Raw genomic sequence first — 12,995 nt, 5'->3', positions numbered from 1 at the left:
TAGGAAAACAGCATAAATGCCAATTATTTCCACTCTTTATTAACATTGTTCTGATGGTGTTAGCCAATATAAGTAGATTGAAAAATATAAAGATAAAAAGTCATCTGTATTTGCACATGTATGATGATATACCTAAATAATATGAAATAATTGATGATAAAGTTAACTTTAATAATAAGAAATTCAGTAAGTTAACAGGCTGTGGAGTTAATATGCAAAAATAAATAACATCCAGAATGTTTGGGTGGCTCAACTGATTAAACATCTGCCTTTGCTTCAGGTCATGATCCCGGGGTCTTAGGTGTAGGGCTCCCTGCTCAGAGGGGAGTCTGCTTCTCCCTCTACCCCTCCCCCTGCTTGTGCTCTCTCTCTCTCTCTCAAGTAAATAAAATATTTTTTAAAACATGAATAACAACCAGTAAGAAGACATGATGAATGAAAAAAACTCTACAATCATGATAAATAAGATGAAGTATTTGAGAATGAACTTAAAGAGGACTACTCAAAATCTATTAAAAAATTCTTAGAAGACAAAAAAAAGACTTTAAAAAAGTAAGGATATCTATTTTTTGTTTGCATCTTTTCTTAAGTTAATTTATAAGTTTGAAGTGATTCCCCCAATCATCCAATGACTGATGGATCTGGGCAAATTGACACTGAACTTCATAAGGAAAAATAAACACAGAATATTAAGATTGCAAAAGCATAGCTATGAGGATGTGCTAGATCTACTAATTATTGAAACATATCTTAAAAGTTTCCAGTTAAAATAGTGTGGTTGGTAAAGGCACACAAATAGACAGACCAAAGGAATAGAATACAAAGGCCAGAAGTAATCTCTCTCTTTTTTAAAATTTGTTCTTTCCAATTTTATGTGTTTGGGTTTTCTTTTTTTTTAATAATAAATTTATTTTTTATTGGTGTTCCATTTGCCAACATACAGAATAACACCCAGTGCTCATCCCGTCAAGTGCCCCCCTCAGTGCCCGTCACCCATTCACCCCCACCTGCCTCCCTCCTCCCCTTCCACCACCCCTAGTTCATTTCCCAGAGTTAGGAGTCTTTATGTTCTGTCTCCCTTTCTGATATTTCCCACCCATTTCTTCTCCCTTCCCTTCTATTCCCTTTCACTATTATTTATATTCCCCAAATGAATGAGAACATATAATGTTTGTCCTTCTCCGACTGACTTACTTCACTCAGCATAATACCCTCCAGTTCCATCCACGTTGAAGCAAATGGTGGGTATTTGTCATTTCTAATGGCTGAGTGATATTCCATTGTATACATAGACCACATCTTCTTTATCCATTCATCTTTCGATGGACACCGAGGCTCCTTCCACAGTTTGGCTATTGTGGACATTGCTGCTAGAAACATCGGGGTGCAGGTGTCCCGGCGTTTCATTGCATTTGTATCTTTGGGGTAAATCCCCAGCAGTGCAATTGCTGGGTCGTAGGGCAGGTCTATTTTTAACTCTTTGAGGAACCTCCACACAGTTTTCCAGAGTGGCTGCACCAGTTCACATTCCCACCAACAGTGTAAGAGGGTTCCCCTTTCCTCCGCATCCTCTCCAACATTTGTGGTTTCCTGCCTTGTTAATTTTCCCCATTCACACTGGTGTGAGGTGGTATCTCATTGTGGTTTTGATTTGTATTTCCCTGATGGCAAGTGATGCGGAGCATTTTCTCATGTGCGTGTTGGCCATGTCTATGTCTTCCTCTGTGAGATTTCTGTTCATGTCTTTTGCCCATTTCATGATTGGATTGTTTGTTTCTTTGGTGTTGAGTTTAAGAAGTTCTTTATAGATCTTGGAAACTAGCCCTTTATCTGATATGTCATTTGCAAATATCTTCTCCCATTCTGTAGGTTGTCTTTGAGTTTTGTTGACTGTATCCTTTGCTGTGCAAAAGCTTCTTATCTTGATGAAGTCCCAATAGTTCATTTTTGCTTTTGTTTCTTTTGCCTTTGTGGATGTATCTTGCAAGAAGTTCAAAGGCCAGAAGTAATCTCATTTGCATATAGAAATTTAGATTATGATAAAGGTAGTGATCTTAAATCATGAGATGCATGTTGTTGTTTGGACAACTGGATAGCTATTTGTAGAAGGTTAAAATTAGTTATATTCCTCAAGCCATAAATAGGAATAAATGTCAAAGGGGTTATAGATATAACTATAGAAAATGAGACCATATGAATAGAAGAAAACTCTATATATTTTTCTATGATCTGGAGGAAGGCATTCTAATTACCCTAAACATTTCATTACTATAAACATAAAGCTTCAAAAAATATGGCTACCTAAATTTATTTTAATTTGCATAGCAAAAAAATACCAAAAGCAAAGTCAAAATACACATGAAAAACTTGGAAAAATATTTGCAATATACATTACAGATAAAGGATGAAATTCTTAATATACAGGGAATGTTTAAAGATTGAGAAAAAAAGACTAAAAATCTCCTAGAAAAAAACAAGGGCAAAAACCTGTGAACAATTATTTCATATAAATAGATATAAAAATGACCATTACACTAAGAAAATCAACTGCAACTGTCATAAGAGAAATGCAAACTAAAATCATAATGAGATTCTATTTCTCATCTACCAGATAGGCAAAAATTCAAAAGCTTGATGAGATTGAGGGGAAATAGGCACTTTGATATATTGCTACTGGGAATGTTAACTGTTAACATTTAACAGTTAACAGAATGTTAACACTTCCCCATGAAGGAAATGTCTCTTTTCCTCTCTTTTCTCCCTTTCACCCTTTCTCTATAGATGTAGAACTATAATTAGAGACTGTGGTATAGGCATAGCTATAGATAGGGCTACAGCTATGGGTAACAACAGAGACACCTAACACATCTAATTGCATATGCATATACTCCATAAATCACCAATCCCATCTCCAGGAGTTTATTCTGAAGGAGATGTGCAAGTAGAAAGAAATAGAAACCCATAGGACATACATGAGCAGGGAAAGGAAACTGGATAAGAGATGGTATAATGTATCACTTAGGGGTAGTTGTTGAAACAAAATTTCCTAGGTCTATAATTTATATGACTCTGAACAAATTATTTTTTTCTCAGTTCACACCTCCATTTCCCAATTAGAAAAATGAAGACATTAATAGCATCATCCTTGCAGAATTGTTTTGAAGAATAAATGAGTTAGTTTAAGCAAAGTACGTGTAATTATAGTGCACACTCTCAACAAATATTAACTATTTCTAAGGGAAGAACATTATTTTTATTAAAAAAATTACCTTACGGATGCCTGGGTGGCTCTGTGGTTAAGCATCTGCCTTCAGCTCAGGGAGTAGGCGTGATTCCAAAATCCCGGGATCGAATCCCACATCAGGTTCCCTGCACAGAGCCTGCTTCTCCCTCTGTCTACGTCTCTGCTTCTCTGTGTGTGTGTGTCTATCATGAATAAATAAATAAAATCTTTATTAAAAAATTACCTTTTGTTTGCTTATCTTTTGTTCAAATATTTGAATGATGTTTATTTTCATGGGTTAAAACAAAACAGCAAAATGAAACAATTCCTTCTAACCTTTATAGGTGTTAATATAAAAAAAATCTTGTACAGTGTTGTCCTTTTATTTACTTTTAGAAGTAATTATATTTTCTTTTTCCTGCTCATAGTATTATCCATTGTTCACAGAGACACTTAATAAACATTATTTATATGTATGATTTTTTTTCTCTTTTAAGAGCTTTTTCTACCCACATCTTTTGAATTTCTTGCCTTGTAGCTCAAATTAATGATCGGGCAACACTCTTCTCTCTCCTGCACTCACTCTAGTGTCTCTGAGAGAGACTAGTGACTCTCACTCTTTTTTTAAAGACTTAAAAAAGGCAGATGCTCAACCACTGAGCCACTCAGATGCTCTGCTGAATTTGAATTCTTATTTGAATTTCTATTATATTGGAGGCCCTGAGCAAATAATTTTATTTTCAGAGCCTCAATTTTCTTATCTATATAGTGGGAATGTCTACTTTGTGAATTCCCTGAGAAGTAAAAATAAATATTTGCAGAACAAGCATTTGAAATGGAAGAGAGAATGTAGTAGATATGCATTGAATTGACTTCACTTGCTGACTTCTTACGCTAGACTTCTAGGCCTCTTTGCCATTTTACTGTCTTCAGAAGGCTGAGGAAAGATGCTAAGAAGGATAGGGAAGGAAAGGCACAAATAATCTCACTGAAGAATAAAGTAATTAACTAAAAAAATTAGGGAGTTGGAGGTCTGAACAGAATGTCTTCCTTTTCCAATGTTTCACTGGCCAGATGACTATATATCAAATAAGTGGCTAAAGGCTAAAAGATATTTTCATATATTTATTGTATGGATGCTGGAGCTTTCTGAATTCTCCCCAACTGGCTTTTACTTTTAAACCCTCTTCCCCTAAGTTCTTTTCTTAACTCCTCCCCTTATCTCATTGCTTCCACCAGATTGGTTCAGACCATCCATTAAGATTGATTTCTGAGACTTTTTTTTAAGATTATTCATTTATTCATAAGAGACACAGAAAGAGAAAAAGACATAGGCAGAGGAAGAAGCAGGCTCCCTGTGGGGAGCCTGATGCAAGACTTGATCCCAGGACCTTGGGATTATGCCCTGAGCCAAAGGCAGATGCTCAACCACTGAGCCACCTAGGTGCCCCTGAGACTTTAGGAGCACTGCACTTTGCAATGACAATTATGGCTTGACTCTTGTTTAAAAAAATGGTAAATTTTTCTAGAGGAGACTTTATGAAAATCAAAGCCTTTCTGAAGCCGTTTGATCAAAAAAATTGTATTTCACCAATATATAACATGTCTTTTATTTCATATTTTTCATGAGAACAGAACCTAATCACATGCATATCTAATGATTCCTTCAGCATTTTTGAAACTCAGTTTTCAGGCAATATCCTCTCCAGGACCTACCATAACCACTCAGGAATGTAGGTTCTAGTATGTATTTATGTATATATCTAGTATGTATGAGAAAAACCACTGGAGTTTTTCTCACCATAGGAGAGTCTAATACCAATATTCTCTAACATAAGGATGAAAGCCATGATCAACATCTGTATGCTAAATGAATAATGGAAATATGAGCTCAATTTGACAGATTTTTCCTGTGTGCATATGATTATGGAACAAATTATAAATAAACTATCACCAATATTATACTGTATTTTGATGATTTGTCTGGGATTAATCATAGCTCTTGCTTTCTTAACTCTCTCCCTTTGCTTCTGCTGTTAACTACATGACTCTGGAAAAAGTACAAATTTTTTGCATTTCTAAGTCTTATTCTGTGAGATCCAGCTCAAAACCCAATTGTTATGTGAATTCTTTCTTTCCAGAATGTTTCCTGAAATGGTCCTTTGCTATTTCACAGGCAGGAAGCACTTTTTTCATAACCCACTTTAATGGTTTCAGTGCTATTCATTTGGCAAACAACTTGAGTCCTTACCACAGGCTATGTTTTATGGACACTAACAGAAGGGAAGTAAGTAAGATGCCATCACCTTTGGGGGAAAATAAAAACACTCTCTGAGCACTTGTGAAAGTTTTACCATTGAACTATCTAGTTATGCTCAAGAAAAATTATTTTCTTTATTTATGACTAAACAAAAAATTACATTACACGAAGATCTTTCCTGACTCAGGAGAGGTGCAAATGTTATTTGCTTTTCCCATTTATTTCTCCCTCTAGTTAACTCCTTTTGACCCTTAAGAGCTCAGCTTACAGGTCATTTCTTATAAAAGGCTTTGTCCTAAGTGTCCCCATCCCATTCTCTGCTACATATTATTTTAGCATACCATAATTCTTTTAATGCCTTCCACAAGAATAACTTAGTATAATTAATAAATTATTGGTAATTTTATCACCTTAACCTTTACCTCATCTTTTATAATATGATGTAAAAGATCATGTCTGACTTGTTCCCAGTCCTATCCCCTGAGCACATCACACTATAGTTTATATAGTATTTGTTGATAGAATAAACAAATAATAAGTGGTTTTTTGACTGAGTAGAAACCAGTGAAAATATTTGAAAATTCCAATATTGTTAATCACGTTTTATTTTTCACTCTTAGGCTTTGGCTGCTGTGCTTGTCCAGAAACTTGAGTACAGATGCAACTGTGAGCTCTTTGGTGATTAAAAAAGAATTTACCTGAGAGCTGGCTCTTCAGTACTACTCAGAATTCCATTGTACTTCAGAGGGAAAGCACAGCTGATTTAGTAGGTACTGAATCTTGATTTTACACATTTTCCTCTGACTGGCAGCTAGGAAAACAAACTAGCCATGCAAGTTGAATATCTTTGAAAAAAATTACCTATTAATTCCTTGAAGTACTCATTTCAAAACTGGGATAAAAAAGCAAGGTGATGGGGATCCCTGGGTGGCTCAGCGGTTTGGCGCCTGCCTTTGGCCGTGGCACAATCTTGGAGTCCCGGAATCGAGTCCCACGTCCGGCGCCCGGCCTGCTTCTCCCTTCTCCTGTGTCTCTGCCTCTCTCTCTCTCTCTGTCTATCATAAATGGATAAATAAATCTTAATAAAAAAAGCAAGGTGATATGTAACATGTATACAACACTTTGGGGAAAATTCAATAAGTAATGATAAATCATATTATTTAGTGTTCTGTATCTAAAAATACAGAACACTAAAGTAACGTGATCTCAGTAACATTACAATATATGTATTTTATGTCAGCTGATATTGTTTATATGCTACTTAAGGAAACTTCATAGCTGCATTTTTTACCCTTCAGATGATTATTGGTAAAACATACCCTATAATTTAAATGCTTAGTTTTAAAGTAATAATGCAGAGGACATGGTTTTAAGAATTACTGCATGCTTGGGAGAAATGAAACCTATATTGAGTGCGGATCAGCATTCACAGTAGTTACCCCACCAGATAGCACTGATTGGGGATGTTGTGAAACCAGGATCTCTGATTTCCTATGAAAGTCATATTCCGTGAGAACTGTAACAACCTTCATAAAATTTTTCTGTCATTTATGTACTACAGATCCTTAGGTAAATGAAAATTTTCAGGTTTCTTTTTGTTTTTTCATGGGTGGATGAGCCTGATAATGAGAACTATGAGCTGTAGGACTGTAACCTCTTACTAGAAATTAAAAATGTTTTGTGACTGATTGGTTCAGTCTGATTCTGGGGTACAGACTTTACAAAAAAAAATTCATGGTTGCAAGAACAGATTTTTTCTGTTTCAGTTTTATTTGTTTTGTTTTTAATTTCACATATGTAAGTGAGAACATATGGTATTTGTCTTTCTTTGTCTTTTTTATTTCACTTTGCATAATGTCCTTATGGTCCATCCATTTATCACAAACGGGAAGGTGTCCTTTTTATGAATAAATAATATTCCACTGTGTACATGTTTATAGGTATGTGTTTGTATGTGTGTATGGTTAGAAATAGGTGTGACATTTTCTTTTTAAAAAAATTTTTATTGGAATTCAATTTGCCAACATATAGCATAACACCCAGTGCTCATCCCAAGTGCCCCCTCAGTGCCCATCACCCAGTCACTCCAACCCCCCGCACACTTCCCCTACCACTACCCCTTGTTCATTTCCCAGGGTTAGGTGTCTCTCATGTTTTGAAGTGTGACATTTTCTTCATCCATTTATCCATCAGTGAACCATTAGGTTGTTTCCACATCTGGGCTATTGAAGATAATGTTGCAATAAACATGGGAGTCCAGATAACTTTTGAGTGTTTTTGTTTTCTTCAAGTAAATACTTAGAAGTAGAATTACTGGATGACATGGTAGATCTGTTTTTAATTTTTGAGGATGCTTCCATTCTGTTTTTCACAGTGGTCATGCCAATTTACATTTCCATCAACAGTGCACTAGGGTCCTCTTTCTTACACATCCTCACCAATACTTATTATTTCTTGTCTTTTTGATAACAATCAATTAAGAAGTTGATATATTGAATGTATGTTGGATTCATTAAAATAAATATTTTCTTTTTTTTTAATTTATTTTTTATTGGTGTTCAATTTACTAACATACAGAATAACCCCCAGTGCCCGTCACCCATTCACTGCCACCCCCCGCCCTCCTCCCCTTCTACCACACCTAGTTCGTTTCCCAGAGTTAGCAGTCTTTATGTTCTGTCTCCCTTTCTGATATTTCCCACACATTTTTCTCCCTTCCCTTATATTCCCTTTCACTATTATTTATATTCCCCAAATGAATGAGAACATATAATGTTTGTCCTTCTCCGACTGGCTTACTTCACTCAGCATAATACCCTCCAGTTCCATCCACGTTGAAGCAAATGGTGGGTATTTGTCATTTCTAATAGCTGAGTAATATTCCATTGTATACATAAACCACATCTTCTTTATCCATTCATCTTTCATTGGACACCGAGGCTCCTTCCACAGTTTGGCTACCGTGGCCATTGCTGCTAGAAACATCGGGGTGCAGGTGTCCCGGCGTTTCATTTCATTTGTATCTTTGGGGTAAATCCCCAACAGTGCAATTGCTGGGTTGTAGGGCAGGTATATTTTTAACTGTTTGAGGAACCTCCACACAGTTTTCCAGAGTGGCTGCACCAGTTCACATTCCCACCGACAGTGTAAGAGGGTTCCCTTTTCTCCGCATCCTCTCCAACATTTGTTGTTTCCTGCCTTGTTAATTTTCCCCATTCTCACTGGTGTGAGGTGGTATCTCATTGTGGTTTTGATTTGTATTTCCCTGATGGCAAGTGATGCAGAGCATTTTCTCATATGCATGTTGGCCATGTCTATGTCTTCCTCTGTGAGATTTCTGTTCATGTCTTTTGCCCATTTCATGATTGGATTGTTTGTTTCTTTGGTGTTGAGTTTAATAAGTTCTTTATAGATCTTGGAAACTAGCCCTTTATCTGATATGTCATTTGCAAATATCTTCTCCCATTCTGTAGGTTGTCTTTGAGTTTTGTTGACTGTATCCTTTGCTGTGCAAAAGCTTCATTTCTTGATGAAGTCCCAATAGTTCATTCTTGCTTTTGTTTCTTTTGCCTTCGTGGATGTATCTTGCAAGAAGTTACTATGGCTGAGTTAAAAAAGGGTGTTGCCTGTGTTCTTCTCTAGGATTTTGATGGAATCTTGTCTCACATTTAGATCTTTCATCCATTTTGAGTTTATCTTTGTGTATGGTGAGAGTGGTCTAGTTTCATTCTTCTGCATGTGGATGTCCAATTTTCCCAGCACCATTTATTGAAGAGACTGTCTTTCTTCCAATGGATAATCTTTCCTCCTTTATCGAATATTAGTTGCCCATAAAGTTCAGGGTCCACTTCTGGATTCTCTATTCTGTTCCACTGATCTATGTGTCTGTTTTTGTGCCAGTACCACACTGTCTTGAGGACCACAGCTTTGTAGTACAACCTGAAATCTGGCATTGTGATGCCCCCAGATATGGTTTTCTTTTTTAAAATTCCCCTGACTATTCGGGGTCTTTTCTGATTCCACACAAATCTTAAAATAATTTGTTCTAACTCTCTGAAGAAAGTCCATGGTATTTTGATAGGGATTGCATTAAACGTGTGTATTGCCCTGGGTAACATTGACATTTTCACAATATGAATTCTGCCAATCCATGAGCATGGAATATTTTTCCATCTCTTTGTGTCTTCCTCAATTTCTTTCTGAAGTGTTCTATAGTTTTGAGGGTATAGATCCTTCACATCTTTGGTTAGGTTTATTCCTAGGTATCTTATGCTTTGGGGTGCAATTGTAAATGGGATTGATTCCTTAATTTCTCTTTCTTCAATCTCATTGTTAGTGTATAGAAATGCCACTGATTTCTGGGCATTGATTTTGTATCCTTCCACGCTACCGAATTGCTGTATGAGTTCTAGCAATCTTGGGGTGGAGACTTTTGGGTTTTCTATGTAGAGTATCATGTCATCGGCGAAGAGGGAGAGTTTGACTTCTTCTTTGCCAATTTGAATGCCTTTAATGTCTTTTTGTTTTCTGATTGCTGAGGCTAGGACTTCCAGTACTATGTTGAACAGCAGTGGTGAGAGTGGACATCCCTGTCTTGTTCCTGATCTTAGGGGAAAGGCTCCCAGTGCTTCCCCATTGAGAATGATATTTGCTGTGGGCTTTTCATAGATAGCTTTTAAGATGTCGAGGAATGTTCCCTCTATCCCTACACTCTGAAGAGTTTTGATCAGGAATGGATGCTGTATTTTGTCAAATGCTTTCTCTGCATCTAATGAGAGGATCATATGGTTCTTGGTTTTTCTCTTGCTGATATGATGAATCACATTGATTGTTTTACGGGTGTTGAACCAGCCTTGTGTCCCAGGGATAAATCCTACTTGATCATGGTGAATAATTTTCTTACTGTACTGTTGGATCCTATTGGCTAGTATCTTGTTGAGAATTTTTGTATCCATGTTCATCAGGGATATTGGTCTGTAATTCTCCTTTTTGGTGGGGTCTTTGTCTGGTTTTGGAATTAAGGTGATGCTGGCCTCATAGAACAAATTTGGAAGTACTCCATCTCTTTCTATCTTTCCAAACAGCTTTAGGAGAATAGGTATGGTTTCTTCTTTAAATGTTTGATAAAATTCCCCAGGGAAGCCATCTGGCCCTGGACTCTTGTGTCTTGGGAGGTTTTTGATGACTGCTTCAATTTCCTCCCTGGTTATTGGCCTGTTCAGGTTTTCTATTTCTTCCTGTTCCAGTTTTGGTAGTTTGTGGCTTTCCAGGAATGCGTCCATTTCTCCTAGATTGCCTAATTTATTGGCGTATAGCTGTTCATAATATGTTTTTAAAATCGTTTGTATTTCCTTGGTGTTGGTAGTGATCTCTCCTTTCTCATTCATGATTTTATTAATTTGAGTCTTCTCTCTCTTCTTTTTAATAAGGCTGGCTAATGGTTTATCTATCTTATTAATTCTTTCAAAGAACCAACTCCTGGTTCTGTTGATCTGTTCCACAGTTCTTCTGGTCTCGATTTCGTTGAGTTCTGCTCGAATCTTTATTAACTCCCTTCTTCTCTTGGGTGTAGGATCTATTTGCTGTTTTTTCTCTAGCTCCTTTATGTGTAAGGTTAGCTTTTGTACTTGAGTTCTTTCCAGTTTTTGAATGGATGCTTGTATTGCGATGTATTTCCCCCTTAGGACTGCTTTTGCTGCATCCCAAAGATTTTGGATGGTTGTATCTTCGTTCTCGTTAGTTTCCATGAGTCTTTTTAATTCTTCTTTAATTTCCTGGTTGACCCTTTCATCTTTTAGCAGGATGGTCCTTAACCTCCACGTGTTTGAGGTCCTTCCAAAATTCTTGTTGTGATTTAGTTCTAATTTCAAGGCATTATGGTCTGAGAATATGCAGGGGACGATCCCAATCTTTTGGTATCGGTTCAGACCCAATTTGTGACCCAACATGTGGTCTATTCTGGAGAAAGTTCCATGTGCACTTGAGAAGAATGTGTATTCAGTTGAGTTTGGATGTAAAGTTCTGTAGATATCTGTGAAATCCATCTGGTCCAGTGTATCATTTAAAGCTCTCGTTTCTTTGGAGATGTTGTGCTTAGAAGACCTATCGAGTATAGAAAGAGCTAGATTGAAGTCACCAAGTAGAAGTGTATTATTATCTAAGTATTTCTTCACTTTGGTTAATAATTGATTGATATATTTGGCAGCTCCCACATTCGGGGCATATATATTGAGGATTGTTAAGTCCTCTTGTTGAATAGATCCTTTAAGTATGATATAGTGTCCCTCTTCATCTCTCACTACAGTCTTCGGGGTAAATTTTAGTTTATCTGATATAAGGATGGCTACCCCTGCTTTCTTTTGAGGACCATTCGAATGGTAAATGGTTCTCCAACCCTTTATTTTCAGGCTGTAGGTGTCCTTCTGTCTAAAATGAGTCTCTTGTAGATAGCAAATAGATGGGTCCTGCTTTTTTATCCAGTCTGAAACCCTGCCCCTTTTGATGGGGTCATTAAGCCCGTTCACATTCAGAGTTACTATTGAGCGATATGAATTTAGTGTCATTATGATAACTATTCAGTCCTTGTTTCTGTGGACTGTTCCACTGAACTTGTTCTTAAAGGGGAATTTTAAGAGTCCCCCTTAAAATTTCTTGCAGAGCTGGTTTGGAGGTCACATATTCTTTTAGTTGCTGCCTGTCTTGGAAGCTCTTTATCTCTCCTTCCATTTTGAATGAGAGCCTTGCTGGATAAAGGATTCTTGGTTGCATGTTCTTCTCATTTAGGACCCTGAATATATCCTGCCAGCCCTCTCTGGCCTGCCAGGTCTCTGTGGAGAGGTCTGCTGTTACCCTAATACTCCTCCCCATAAAAGTCAGGGATTTCTTGTCTCTTGCTGCTTTAAGGATCTTCTCCTTATCTTTGGAATTTGCAAGCTTCACTATTAAATGTCGAGGTGTTGAACGGTTTTTATTGATTTTAGGGGGGGATCTCTCTATTTCCCGGATCTGAATGCCTGTTTCCCTTCCCAGGTTAGGAAAGTTTTCAGCTAGAATTTGTTCAAATACATATTCTGGCCCTCTGTCCCTTTCGGCGCCCTCGGGAACCCCAATTAAACGTAGGTTTTTCTTTCTCAGGCTGTCGTTTATTTCCCTTAATCTATCTTCATGGTCTTTTAATTGTTTGTCTCTTTTTTCCTCAGTTTCCCTCTTTGCTATCAACTTGTCTTCTATGTCACTCACTCGTTCTTCCACCTCGTTAACCCTGGTCGTTAGGACTTCTAGTTTGGATTGCATCTCATTCAATTGATTTTTAATTTCTGCCTGATTAGCTCTAAATTCTGCAGTCATGAAGTCTCTTGAGTCCTTTATGCTTTTTTCTAGAGCCACCAGTAGCTGTAAAATAGTGCTTCTGAATTGGCTTTCTGACATTGAATTGTAATCCAGATTTTGTAACTCTGTGGGAGAGAGGACTGTTTCTGATTCTTTTGAGGTGAGGTTTTCCTTCTAGTCATT

Source organism: Canis lupus, chromosome 27 (assembly GCF_003254725.2).
Source record: "Canis lupus dingo isolate Sandy chromosome 27, ASM325472v2, whole genome shotgun sequence".
Classification (NCBI taxonomy): domain Eukaryota; kingdom Metazoa; phylum Chordata; class Mammalia; order Carnivora; family Canidae; genus Canis; species Canis lupus.
This window is presented reverse-complemented; position numbering follows the sequence as displayed.